The 13,909-nt window shown below is 42.1% G+C and overlaps 1 pseudogene; it reads left to right on the top strand.

Moving 5' to 3' along the window:
* Window positions 1-1,425: 1,425 nt before the first annotated feature.
* Window positions 1,426-13,724, top strand: LOC122681062 (annotated as a pseudogene).
* Window positions 13,725-13,909: the final 185 nt, after the last annotated feature.

Below are 13,909 nucleotides of genomic sequence, written 5' to 3'. Positions count from 1 at the left end.
CTGATCAGAGTTACAGGCACCGTCGATGGGTCTGGCTAAAGTCTGGAATATTTAGTGGAGGGGAGGGGTACATCAGGAGCAGGGAGTCCCATTAAGAAACTATGGGAACAACTAAGGATGGATAGAGGACCCCAGAGGACCAAGCCCCACATGCTAAAGCACAGGAGGACCAAGAGGACCTAGTGATGCACTAGCTCGGCTGCAGGAGGGAGCGCAGCCTGCGAGAGGAGGGAGGAGGTGTGGAAGACGACACCCAGGTCTCCGGCTGGAGAACCATGAGATTGGAAACATGAGGGGAGGGGCCGTTTGGAAAAAGATGACAGACAAGTTCAGGTGCACATGGGACTCCGTTACTTCTTTCAGTGAGTGGTCGCTGAACACTTAGGGTCTGCCTGGTACAGTTCTGGGGGCTGGGAGCACAGCCGTGAGCCCCAGGGAACACCAGCGCTTAAAGTCTGCTGAGTTCCTGAGTTCCGGAACAAGAAGAGGGAACTTAAATTGAGCAGCTTTGTCTCAAGGTAGAGTTGATCAAGATTTGAAGCCCCAGTCATTCCACATAATTCAAGTCTGAACTAAACTACACCAGTACAGAGGGTCTGTCAGCTCACGAGAAGCCCCCAGTCCCCATCAAGTCACAGTCTTTCAGTCCCTTTGAGTCACTTACCATGCTCTGAGATTGTCTTGTTTATTTATGTTTATTATCTGTTTTTCCTTTGAATCTAAGCATCATGATGTCAGGGATCTTTAAGGCCACATAGATTTCAGGCCTTGGGGAAAGAAAACATGTTTTCAGGACCCCCACTTCCCATCCTCCCCAGCAGAGGCGGACTAGGACACACACTTCCCTCTCCCTCTTCTGTGTCTCATAGCCTTGGATCACGTGGACTTTCTGTCCCTATGTTGACTCTTCATAAGTGTCCATAACTCTGCTGGAGGGATACTGGGTGCTCCCCAGGAGAATCTGGTAACTAATGATTCAGAACAAAGCTTTGAATTTTCACAAACCAACTCCGTTTGCATTTTGTAACCTCCGAAAGTATGATAGTGATCATCCCTCCCAAAATACATATTATATGCATGTATGTATTATTTAGTTCTATTTTGTTATCGGTGAAATTAAAAGAATGTAAAATGAGTCATAATGGGAAAGCCGAAGAACAATAAAGAAATGGAGCCCTTGTAGGATAATCCACAGCATGCTGTGCTTTCATACCGATATTCCAAATAGACTCAATACTTATGGGCCTTTCCATTGTGTTTTACCTTTTTTTTTTTTTTGTCCATTTTCATCTGTTAATGCTGAGAAATTGAAGGACATTTTAAACTTAAACTTTGAAACTAAGCTACTTCAGCTAATTCCTTTAAAACACATATCAAAAATGAAGCTAAGCAGTTGAAACTGCTGCTAGCCTGGGTCCTCTCACCATGGATAACCCAGAAAATGTTTTTCAAATGTCTGAAGCCCATATGCAGAGTTACAAGGGCAATGACCCACTTGGAGAATTTTCCTGAGAATAAAGAATACTTCAGTTCAGTCACTCAGTCGTGTCCGACTCTTTGTGATCCCATGGACTGCAGCATGCCAGGCCTCCCTGTCCATCACCAATTCCTGGAGTTTACTCAAACTCATGTCCATCAAGTCGGTGATGCTGTCCAACCATCTAATCCAACCATTCTCTTCCCGCCTTCAGTCTTTCCCAGCATCAGGGTCTTTTCAAATGAGTCAGTTCTTCACATCAGGTGGCCAAAGTATTGGAGCTTCAGCTTCAGTCCTTCCAATGAATATTCAGGACTGATTTCCTTTAGGATTGACTGGTTGGATCTCCTTGCAGTCCAAGGGACTCGCAAGAATCTTCTCCAACACCACAGTTCAAAAGCATCAATTGTTCGGCGCTCAGCCTTCTTTATAGTCCAACTCTCACATCCATACATGACCACTGGAAAAACCATAGCCTTGACTAGACAGACCTTTGTTGACAAAGTAATGTCTCTGCTTTTTAATATGCTGTCTAGATTGGTCATAACTTTCCTTCCAAGGAGTAAGCGTCTTTTAATTTCATGGCTGCAATCACCATCTGCAGTGATTTTGGAGCCCGAAAATAGTAAGTCTGTCACTGTTTCCATTGTTTCCCCACCTATTTGCCATGAAGTGATGGGACCAGATGCCATGATCTTAGTTTTCTGAATGTTGAGCTTTAAGCCAGCTTTTTCACTCTCCTCTTTCACTTTCATCAAGAGGCTCTTTAGTTCTGCTTCGCTTTCTGCCATAAGTGTGGTGTCATCTGCATATCTGAGGTATTGATATTTCTCCCGGCAATCTTGATTCCAGCTTGTGCTTCCTCCAGCCCAGCATTTCTCAAGATGTACTCTGCATATAAGTTAAATAAGCAGGGTGACAATATACAGCCTTGACATACTCCTTTCCCAATTTGGAACCAGTCTGTTGTTCCATGTCTAGCGCTAACTGTTGCTTTTTGACCTGCATACAGATTTCTCAGGAGGCAGGTCAGGAGCTCTGGTATTCCCATCTCTTGAAGACTTTTCCCCAGTTTGTTGTGAACAACTTCCTCAGAGCATCTAATGAAGGAATTTTTAGATTAGAAGAGATATCACAATGACCCAAGGTTCATCAACTATTGTTTAAAATTTTCCGAGTGCAACAGTGACCATCACCAGTTTTTTCAGTTTCTGTACAACCACGGGATCAGAACCTGGTCAGCTCCTCTGTGGAACCCAGGGAGCTGCTGCAACAACAGTACAGGGTGTTTCAGACACGCCTCACTGAAACCATTTGCCAACTCAAGCGAGAACCTCAGAACCTCTGCTTGATGCTCAGATTTTAAATCAAAGGTAACATCAAAATCAAATCCAGGAAATAACTCAGCCTGCATTTCTAAGAGTCCACAACTTTCTGGAGCAACACCTGCAGCTGGTAATAAAGGGTCGAACATGGAACAAAGAGTGATCACGATTTCTAAATCAGGATATTCTGCACACCCATCTGTGGCAGACAAAGCTGATGTTGAGCAGTTTGTCATGTCAAGGAGCAGCTTATTCGCGGAGAATCAGAGTTTCCCTTCAAAGAGCTGAGAGCCCAGAAATACAATCTATGGAGAGAGCATGAACAATGGGTAAATAAAGAGAGACATTATATGAAAAGGAAAGAAGCAAATGCTTTTGAAGAACAACTATTAAAACAGAAAATGGATGAGCTTCATAAGAAGTTACACCAAGTAGCAGAGATGTCTCATGAGAACCTTCCCTCCTCCCAGGGGACATCTGAAGTCAGTCCAGCATGTTTGGGGCCACACACAGACTCCCAGCAGGAACTAAGAGCTCCAGGTCTTCCAGCCATCCCTCAGCAGACCTCAAAGAATGAGGACGAGAAACCCAGAGAGGCCACTTCTGTTCCTCTTATGGCAAATGCTGTCACCACTGCTTTGGTGTTCCCAACCATCAACCAGAGTGTAGCTTGCCCGGTTCCTTTGGCAGGCCAGCCAGTGATGGACACCATGTTTTCAGGGGCCAGCAAAGATGCCAGGTGTGTGAACAAAAGTACTCATGAATTCAGGCCACAGAGTAGAGCAGAGATAAAAGAAGGGTGTGAAACACAGAGGTTACTAACACAAGTTCCTTTCACACAACTCCAAACACATCACTGGCACTGGTTCAGGCAACACCATCCAAAGTGCAGCCATCACCCATAGTGCACACAAAGGAAGCTCTCGGTTTCATCGTGAATGTTTCAGGCTCCTACAGTTCCTGATATTTTTGATGACAAAGAGGAATGGCCATCTCTAGGTCAAAATGAAGATGCGTTTGAAGCCAAGTTTCAAAAAAAATGTAACATCTTCTGGGGCTTGGGGAGTCAGTAAGATCATCTCTTTTTTGTCATATGCTTTTCCTGTATTTGAAGATGGAAACAAAAAAAATTATGGATTACCATAGCCAAAAAAATAAACCTGCAGGAGCCAGGACCTTTGGAGAACGTCCCATGAGCTGGTTTCCTACAAAACCAAATGAAGTGCCTCATACTGATGAGTTTCTGGATGATTCAGCCGTGGGGGGCATCTGCTGCAACAAAAACCTGGTGCCCAGCCCCAAGAGCCCAGGAGACTTTAGGTTCGCCGTGCAGCTCGCGTCCACAGGCTTCCCATGGACTCCGCGCACCCACTGGAAGATAAAGAAAATATGGTAGGAAACCAGCACACCCATGTAGCTTTGGATTCTTTCAAAAGAAACAAGGTGGAACCCTTGAAAGAGAGAAAGTTCAGTCCAATTGAAGAGATAAGACGAGACTAAGTGTGCCCCACAGATGTCCCTTCTGTGTCCTTGCTCTGTCTGGGCCAGCCTGCTGCAGCCGTGCTGACCAGCAAGGCAGAGTGGAACCTCAAGTCCTGTAAAGTCACAGACCCTGACTTTGCCATTGAAGAGGATCCGGCAGAAGCCAGCGCTGGGCTCCAGGCTGAACTGACGCAGGCTGGCTCACTTGGGAATGTAGACATTCCAAACTTCACTGTTGAGAATTCCTGGGATGAGGAGTTGATTCTCAAACTTTTATCTGGGCTTTCTAAACCAGCGAGTTCCTATCCAAATACTTATGAATGGACATGTAAGCTTCCAGCCATCAAGCCCAAGACTGAATTCCAACTAGGCTCTTTGCTGGTCTACGTTGATCACCTTCTTGGAGAAGGGGCCTTTGCCCAAGTCTATGAAGTTACCCATGGAGATGTGAAAAATAGCAAAAATAAGGAGAAATTTGTTTTGAAGGTAAACAATCTGTACATTATAGAAATGAATTTTAGAAAAAAAAATTAAGCTGATGCGAGTGTGTTAAATGGAGAAGCTGGTCAGAAACCAGCTCTTCTGAACTCCAGGTGTGCATGCTCTCCAAAATGATGCCATCCAGATTACAAATGTGGAGGGCCCTCGATGTGAATAGGGAGCAAAAAAAAAAAAAATCCATCTTACAAAGGAAATTGGGCATCCTAAATTGGTTCAATGAAGTGGTGGACCAACTGCACATTCCACTAGGAGAATTGCTTTCTGCCGTCCTCGAGCAATGGAGGGAGGAAGGATACATTACAATAGATGGCACTTACTCTGTATATGACTGAATTAAGAATTCTCCACATTGATGTATTCCTAACCACTGAATAGGGGGAAATCAGACTCAGTTAACAGTCCCCTTCCTCTCTTGTAATCAACACTGCAGCACTGCCCTGTCTTTAGGAGAACTCTCACTGGCGTGAAGCAATCCACCTTCCTCCACTGCAACCTCACAGACCCTCCCTGTAACACAGACCCAGAGCTGTGGGCATCTTGGATTCAGTAAGATTTTGCTTGTTCATATGGTTTGTGTCACGGACTGTTCAAGTGTGTATGTCCTCCCTGCCTCCCTGGAAGCCATAACCACAGCTGTCTTTCCCTCTCTCTGGGTGGATGGGCTCAACGATCATGGAGGACTGGGTATATTTTAAATGTCCAGGTGACTCCTGGATGTTGGCTGGTGGTCATATTAAGAGAAAGGAGCCCCAAATACACCTTGATAATGCCGAGGCTAGCATTTTGACACACAGCTTTAGAAAATGAGCAAACTCTCAGAGACCAAAAAGTGACTTTTGATTGGAAAGTACCCACTGACTTTGGAGGTGGAAAAGAGGAGGTGGTGGAAGCTGACAAAATGAGTCTGAATTCATTTGAAAGACTGAATGCAAGAGAAAAGTCAAGAAATGCTCTAGAAATTGTGAGAGAGACATAGGCCCCTCCCATCCTTCTCCCATTTAAACATAAAATTATTGAAATTGAAGCTGTGGTTTTGGTACAAGAATAGACAGATCCATGAAACAGAGTGGAGATTTAAGGAAAAATTTGCCTCTATACAGCATATATGAAAAGTATTGTTATAATTAGCATAACATATGTTCAGCTGCTATAACAAAGAGCCCCCCCGCCCCAGTAAGGCACTCAAATGCAAAACAGATTTTTTTCCCTTCCAACTGATAATAGCCTAGAAGTGGGTGTCGGGGTCCAGGGTGGTCATAGGCAGCTCTGCTTCATGTGGTCATCCAGAAACCCAGTTATATCCATCTTATTGTGCTATCACCCCTGGGAAACACCCTCATCCAAGTGGTCAAAGCTGACTCACCAGCACAAGTCTATATTTAAGACTCTGGGAAGGGGGAGTAAGAGTGGAGGGGAACTGGGGCTTCCCTGGTGGCTCAGTGGTAAAAATAAATCCCCCTGCTAATGCAGGAGACAGATTTGATTCGTGATCCAAGAAGATCCACGAAACAATTTAAAAGAGTAGAGGAAAGGTCAAAGAATTGAAAAACTCCTGAGCACACAGAGATTTGTACACAAATGTTCAGAGCAGCATTATTCATAGTAGCCAAAAATTGGAAACTTCAGTGTCCCTCAACTGATGAAAGGATAAAGTGTGTTATACCCAAACAGTGGAATATTATTCAGCAATTAAAGAAAATGAAATACTGATACATGCTGATATGGATGAATCTTGAAAACATTATGCTAAGTGAAGGAAACTAGACACAAAGGTCATATATACTATGATTCCATTTATATGAAATGTCCACATTAGCCAATCTGAAGAGACAGAGTATTGTAATTAGCAGTTGCTTAGGACCAGGATGGGGAGCAGTAATAGGAAGTCACTGCTAAGGGATGCAGAGTTACCCTTTGTAATGATGAATATGTTCTAAAATTAGATAGTGGTGATGGTGCACAACCCTGACTATATTAAAAACCACTGACTTGTATACTTAACTTTTTCTAAACTTACATATTTTGGCAGCATGTGGGATCTTAGCTCCCCAAGCAGGGATCAAACCTGTGTCCCCTGCCATGGGAGCACAGAGTCGTAACCACTGGACCACCAGGAAAATCACCTATACACTTTAAAAGGGCAAGTTTTATAGTATGTGAATTATACCTCAGTCAAACTGTTAAAAAATTACAGTATAAAAAAAAAAAATTACAGTATAGTTGGATCCTCTTATCTTACTCTGTGTGACAATTCCAGAGATTTCAAGGATTTAAATAAAAAACTAGAAAATTTGAAATTAATATTTATACAAGCTTGAGGAAAGAAAGGATTTCTTAAACATGATGCTGTAGTAAGAAATAATCAACTCAGAATTATTTAATTAATTAATGGGCATACAAACCGAGGAAACCAGATCTGAAAGAGACACGTGTACCCCAATGTTCATCGCAGCACTGTATATAATAGCCAGGACATGGAAGCAACCTAGATGCCCATCAGCAGACGAATGGATAAGAAAGCTGTGGTACATATACACCATGGAATATTACTCAGTCATTAAAAAGAATACATTTGAATCAGTTCTAATGAGATGGATGAAACTGGAGTCTATTATACAGAGTGAGGTAAGCCAGAAAGATAAAGACCAATACAGTATACTAATGCATATATATGGAATTTAGAAAGATGGTAACAATAACCCTATATGCAAGACAGAAAAAGAGACACAGATGTACAGAACAGACTTTTGGACTCTATGGGAGAAGGTGAGGGTGGGATAATCTGAGAGAACAGCATCAAAACATGTATATTATTAAGTGTGAAACAGATCACCAGTCCAGGCTGGATGCATGAGACAAGTGCTTGGGGCTGGTGCACTGGGAAGACCCAGAGGGATGGGATGGGAAGGGAGGTGGAAGGGGGTTTCAGGATGGGGAACACATGTAAATCCATGGCTGATTCATGTCAATTATGGCAAAAACCACTACAATATTGTAAAGTAATTAGCCTCTAACTAATAAAAATAAATGGAAAAAAAAAGTATATTGGTTAATAAATAAATAAATAAATAAAAAGAAACAGGAAAAAAAAATTTAAAGTGTACTTCAAAAAGTTTACAAAGAAAAACAGCAAATGACAAAATGAGAAAAATATATGCAGAATAAATGATTTTTTAAGAAAGAATATACTTATCACATATCCAACTCATAAATAAATGGCCAATAAACATTAATATGCTAAAAATTAAACCAAGAAATGCAAATTAAATAGTGGAAAGAAAATTATGGTTATTCAGTTGGCAAATATTGAAAGATAGCACCAGTGTTTCTCTTTGTGCTGAAGGGAACTCTTAGCCATTATGAATAGACATGTTCATTGCTACAGTATTTCTGATGACAGTTTGTAAATAAATATCAAATTTGTTTAAAACTTTTGATCCAGCAATTTTACTTGAAGGAATTCATCTGTAAGAAGAAAGATTTGCTCCAAGATCAATGTACAGGGTATTAATCACAATATTGTTTAAATATTTTTAAAAATTAGAATAATTTACATGTTATAATGTAAACTTATATTTAAATTATAATACATTCTTAAATTAAAATACTATATAGGCATTTTGTGTCTTAAAGACTTAAATATTTAAGACGTGACACCATAAGACTCCTAGAAAAGAACATAGACAGGCAAAACATTCTTTGACATACCAGTGTTTTCTTAGGTCAATCTCCCAAAGCAATAGAAATAAAAACAAATATAAACAGATGAGACTGAATCAAACTTACAAGCTTTTGTACAGCAAAGGAAACCATAAACAAAACAAAAAGGCATCCTATGGACCAGAAGAAAATATTTGCAAATAATGTGACCAACAAGGGCTTAATTTCCAAAATATACAAACAGTTCATACAACTCAACAACAACAACAAAAAAATCCAAATGAAATAATGCCATTTGCAGCAACATGGATGGACCTAGAGATTATCATATTAAGTGAAGTAAATCAGAAAGAGAAAGACAATTATCATATGATAACATTTATATGTGGAATTTAAAGGACAAAGGAATATATCTATGAAACAGAAACAGACTCTCACAGAACAGACTTGTGGTTGTCAAGTCGGGGAGGTAGGAGAGGGGTGGATTGGGAGTTTGCAATTAGCAGATGCGAACTATTATTTATAGAATGGATAGACAACAAAGTCCTACTATAGTGCAGGGAGCTATATTCAATATCATGTGATAAACTATAATGGAAAAGAAGATGCAAAAGAACGCATATATGTGTGTATAACTGAGTCCCTTTGGTCCACAGCAGAAATTAACACAACACTGTAAATCAACTAAACTTCAATTTTTTAGAAAAGAATACTATACATCCATTTTCAGTGGTATAAACAGAGATCAACAGTCAAGAGGTGAAAAAAGCAGATGAACAAAAAAGAACAATACCAAATTGTTTTTTTTTTTTAATATACGAACTGAAAAAAACGTCTAAGGGGACATATGCCCAACTACTGATAGCTACCTCTGAATGGTGAGATTAATGGGAACTTTAAAATTTTCTTCCTGTTATTTATCTAAATTAACTTTCATGTAATGAACAGGGAATGAAAAGGGAGGCTATTCTTAAGACTTTTTAATAATGCAGAAAAATATTTATGGCATGAAGTAATGCCCATACAGTTAAAGCTATGGTTTTTCCACTAGTCATGTATGGATGTGAGAGTTGGACCATAAAGAAGGCTGAGTGCTGAAAAATTGATGCTTTTGAACTGTAGTGCTGGAGAAGACTCTTGAGACTGCCTTGGACAGCAATGAGCTCAAACCAGTCAATCCTGAAGGAAATCAACCCCAAATATTCATTGGAAGGACCGAGGCTGAAGCTAAAGTTCCAATACTTTGGCCACCTGATGCGAAGAGATGACTCACTGGGAAAGACCCTGATGCTGGGAAAGATTGAAGGCAAAAGGAGAAGGGGGTGACAGTGCATGAGATGGTTAGGTGGCATCCAGTGGACATGAGTTTGAGTGGACTGCAGGAAATGGTGAAGGACGGAGAAGCCTGCTGTGCTGCAGTCCACGGGGTCGCAAAGAGTCAGACACGACTGAGCAACTAAATGACAATATATTAAATAGTATGTTCAGCCTGATCATACTTTTTATTTCAGAAACTCCTTTATTTTTATAAAGTTAGATTAATGGTCATTGTGTGCAACTATAGCGAAATTGCAGCATGTTCAAAAACATACCTACATCAACAACCTCCTACAGCTTTAAAAAGGTACAGACGTCGTGTTACCCATTGGCCTGATCACATTCTATAAAAGCAATATTTACACACACGCACAGGAAAAAAGAAATTGTTAACAGTGGTTAGCTCTGGGTGGTAGAATTATGTGTGACTGGAAAAATTATTTGTGTAAGTTTTCTAACATGAACACTTTTTTGTTGTTCAGTCACTCAGTTGTGTCCGATTTTTTGCAATCCCGTGGACTGCAGCACACCAGGCTTCACTAACATTGTAAATCAACTATATTCCAATAAAAATTTAAATATTTGAAGGTAAAGGAAGAAAAGGCTCACAGGTCTATATTATGTGTATGTATGTATGTCATGCTTATTGCTTAGATACTGTTAGGAATACCTGAAATATCAATGTAAAGTCTTATAACACAGAGTTCCAAAGAATCGTATAAGCTCCAGTGAAAACTTCACCTTGTTGCTCCTATAAGTATGTTGAACCCCTTTATAGAGCTCGGTAAATCAGTGCTTCACTTTGAATGGGGGGAAAAGTCATTCTGCAGCTTAACACGAAAAGCATATCCTCTCTGTAGCTTGAAAGGACACTGGAGCTGATGATTTATAAAAAATATATCAGCTGCAAGATAAGAAGAAACCCATCCGAGGTCTAAATGCATCTGACACATCAGTTTAAAAGACAATTCCACCAGGGCCCTTGGGATTCGGGGAGAATGGCTGCCTAAGAAAAAGAAAATCGGTGGGTTCCTGTAATAAATGAAACCAAGACATGGGCAGCCAGGCCACGACAGTCTTCACTCACATGCTTATCCCTCTGTGCAAGGTGACAGGGACCTAACAGGTGGGATTGATGGCTGTCAGGCCCACAGGTAACACCCACTCCCCGTGACTACCGACCAACAGAGATTGGGCACATGGCGCAGGCCAGGCACTGTCCTAAAGCTTTAAAGCCCAGTGTAACTCACCTAATCCACAGAGCCATCCTGTGAAGTAACTGCTATGTTTATCCCCATTTAACAGATGAAAAAAGTGAGGCAGTTTATTCCAGTTCACTAAGGAGTCGTTTTTTTTTTCCATTTATTTTTATTAGTTGGAGGCTAATTACTTTACAATATTGTAGTGGGTTTTGTCATACATTGACATGAATCAGCCATGGATTTACATGTGTTCCCCATCCCGATCCCCCCTCCCACCTCCCTCTCCATCCCATCCCTCTGGGTCTTCCCAGTGCACCAGCCCCAAGCACTTGTCTCATGCATCCAGCGTGGGCTGGTGATCTGTTTCACACTTAATAATATACATGTTTTGATGCTGTTCTCTCGAAACATCCCACCCTCGCCTTCTCCCACAGAGTCCAAAATTCTGTTCTGTACATCTGTGTCTCTTTTTCTGTTTTGCATATAGGGTTATCGTTACCATCTTTCTAAATTCCATATATATGCGTTAGTATACTGTATTGGTCTTTATCTTTCTGGCTTACTTCACTCTGTATAATGGGCTCCAGTTTCATCCATCTCATTAGAACTGATTCAAATGAATTCTTTTTAATGGCTGAGTAATATTCCATGGTATATATGTACCACAGCTTTCTTATCCATTCGTCTGCTGATGGGCATCTAGGTTGCTTCCATGTCCTGGCTATTATAAACAGTGCTGCGATGAACATTGGGGTGCATGTGTCTCTTTCAGATCTGGTTTCCTCAGTGTGTATGCCCAGAAGTGGGACTGCTGGGTCATATGGCAGTTCTAATTTAAGGAGTCGTTTTTAGCCAAAATATGAATCCAGGAAGTGTGACACCAGTTCCCATTCATCCAGACTTTCAGTAAAATGCTCAGAATAACTCCACTGAGGGCCAGGCCTATAGGAGTTGCCTTTACTAAGCCCTTTATTCTTGACCTCAAGGCTGGTCAGAGTGCCTTGACCAGCACTCCACTTTCTAGGGTGACCCTGAACCCCACAGACACGATACCTAGGAGGTTGGGCAGCATCAGCTGGAGAAGAAACCAAACCCACAAATCCCAAAAGACATTTAGCAAACCGACAACTATTTACCAGGCCACTACAGTAGGGGGTCCTGCCCCAGCAAAGGGGACTAAGAGTACCTAACATGCTGTCCCTGCTTTCAGGGGTGGATGAGGGCATAGAACATCACCCAGCACAATTACAGAGCCTGGACAAGCTCCAGGAGCTCTGAATCCTCAGGTTCCTCTAACTGCCACTAGAAAATATTCAGGAAAAAAAATTCCAGATAGTTCCAAAGAGCAAAATTTGAATTTGCCCCATGCCCAAACTGTTGTTTACATTGCATTTTTATTTAAATTACATTTTAGTTTGCACAAAAGCATTGAACCAGGAACGATAACACTGTCCTAAGTACTTTACAGACAAGAATTCAGTTGATCTCAGTTCTAAGCTTGGAAGTACTACTAGGATCCTTCCCATTCTACAGATGAGGAGACTGAGTTAGAGAGCTTAACTAACTTGCCCAGAGTGCGAATAAGTGGCAGAGATGGGATTCAAAGCCAGGCATCTGATCTAGAGCCTGTGCTTCTGGTCTCTGTGCTATAGGATGTACTTCCAGGCACATGTCTTGGATGTCTGTTCTCTGTCAGACCGTGTTTTAAGTATTTTAACTAAATCATGTTGAAATACCCTCAACACACTGTCAGAAAGAGCCAGGGAAATAGCCAGTGTCTTAACCTGAAATAGGTTCTTTGTTAAAAGGATTCCAAATGTACACAGCAGAGTGGTTAGCAGATAGACTTTTGTCATCAATTGACCACAATTTAAATACTGACTCAGCTATCTATCTTTTTTTTTTTAATATTTATTTATTTGGCTGCATCTTAGCCTGATCTTAGTTTCCCGACCAGGAATGGAACCCAAGTCCCCTACATTGGAAGGCAGATTCTTAACCACCAGACCACCAGGGAAGTCCGGTCAGCTATCTTTTTATTTCTAATTTCCTTCCCCTCTTCACTGTCCATATGTCCACTCAAAGAATTAGAAGGAACACACTGAAATGCGGGTCAGACTATCCCCAGAATGATGCTGCTGCTGCTGCTGCTAAGTCGCTTCAGTCGTGTCCGACTCTGTGCTACCCCATAGACGGCAGCCGACCAGGCTCCCCCGTCCCTGAGATTCTCCAGGCAAGAACACTGGAATGGGTTGCCATTTCCTTCTCCAATGCATGAAAGTGAAAAGTGAAAGTGAAGATGCTCAGTCGTGTCCGACTCTTAGCGACCCCATGGACTGCAGCCTACCAGGCTCCTCCGTCCATGGGATTGTCCAGGCAAGAGTACCGGAGTGGGGTGCCATTGCCTTCTCCCCAGAATGATGAGAGCCACTGAAAACCCTCCACATCAGTGGAGAGACATTTGCTGCAGGTGGCAGGGCTGGGGAAGCCAGAGGGAGTGATGCCCCAAATCAATGACCCTCAGAGTATGATTCTCCAGATGGGTGGCAGCAGCATCACCTGGGAAACTTGTTAGTGATGCAAAACCTCCTGTCCCGCCCCAGGTCTGCTGACCCAGCAGATCTGGCGGGAGGCTCAGTGAGTTTGGACGAGGCCTGCAGATCACCCAGATGCACGCTGAAGTTCGAGAGCCACAGCCCCAGGAGAGCTGGGCGATATGGGGAGGCCCCAACCTCAGAGCACGACGTGGACAACCAGTAACTAGCGACTAAGGACAACAACGTGAATTCGGTCCCTTAACAAGTCAGGGTGGATTCAGTGCTTTCCCCGGGCTAGCATCACTGACCCTGGCCTTCTGATTGGAGGGAACCAGGAGGTATTAATCACAGAAGCTACTGGAGGTGCCAGTCCCCCAGTGGCTGGTTGGAGGCAGGGCAAGCATGTGA

Source organism: Cervus elaphus, chromosome 23 (assembly GCF_910594005.1).
Source record: "Cervus elaphus chromosome 23, mCerEla1.1, whole genome shotgun sequence".
Taxonomy (NCBI): Eukaryota; Metazoa; Chordata; class Mammalia; order Artiodactyla; family Cervidae; genus Cervus; species Cervus elaphus.
Note: the sequence above shows the minus strand (reverse complement) of the source record. Positions and strands in the feature narration are given on the sequence as shown.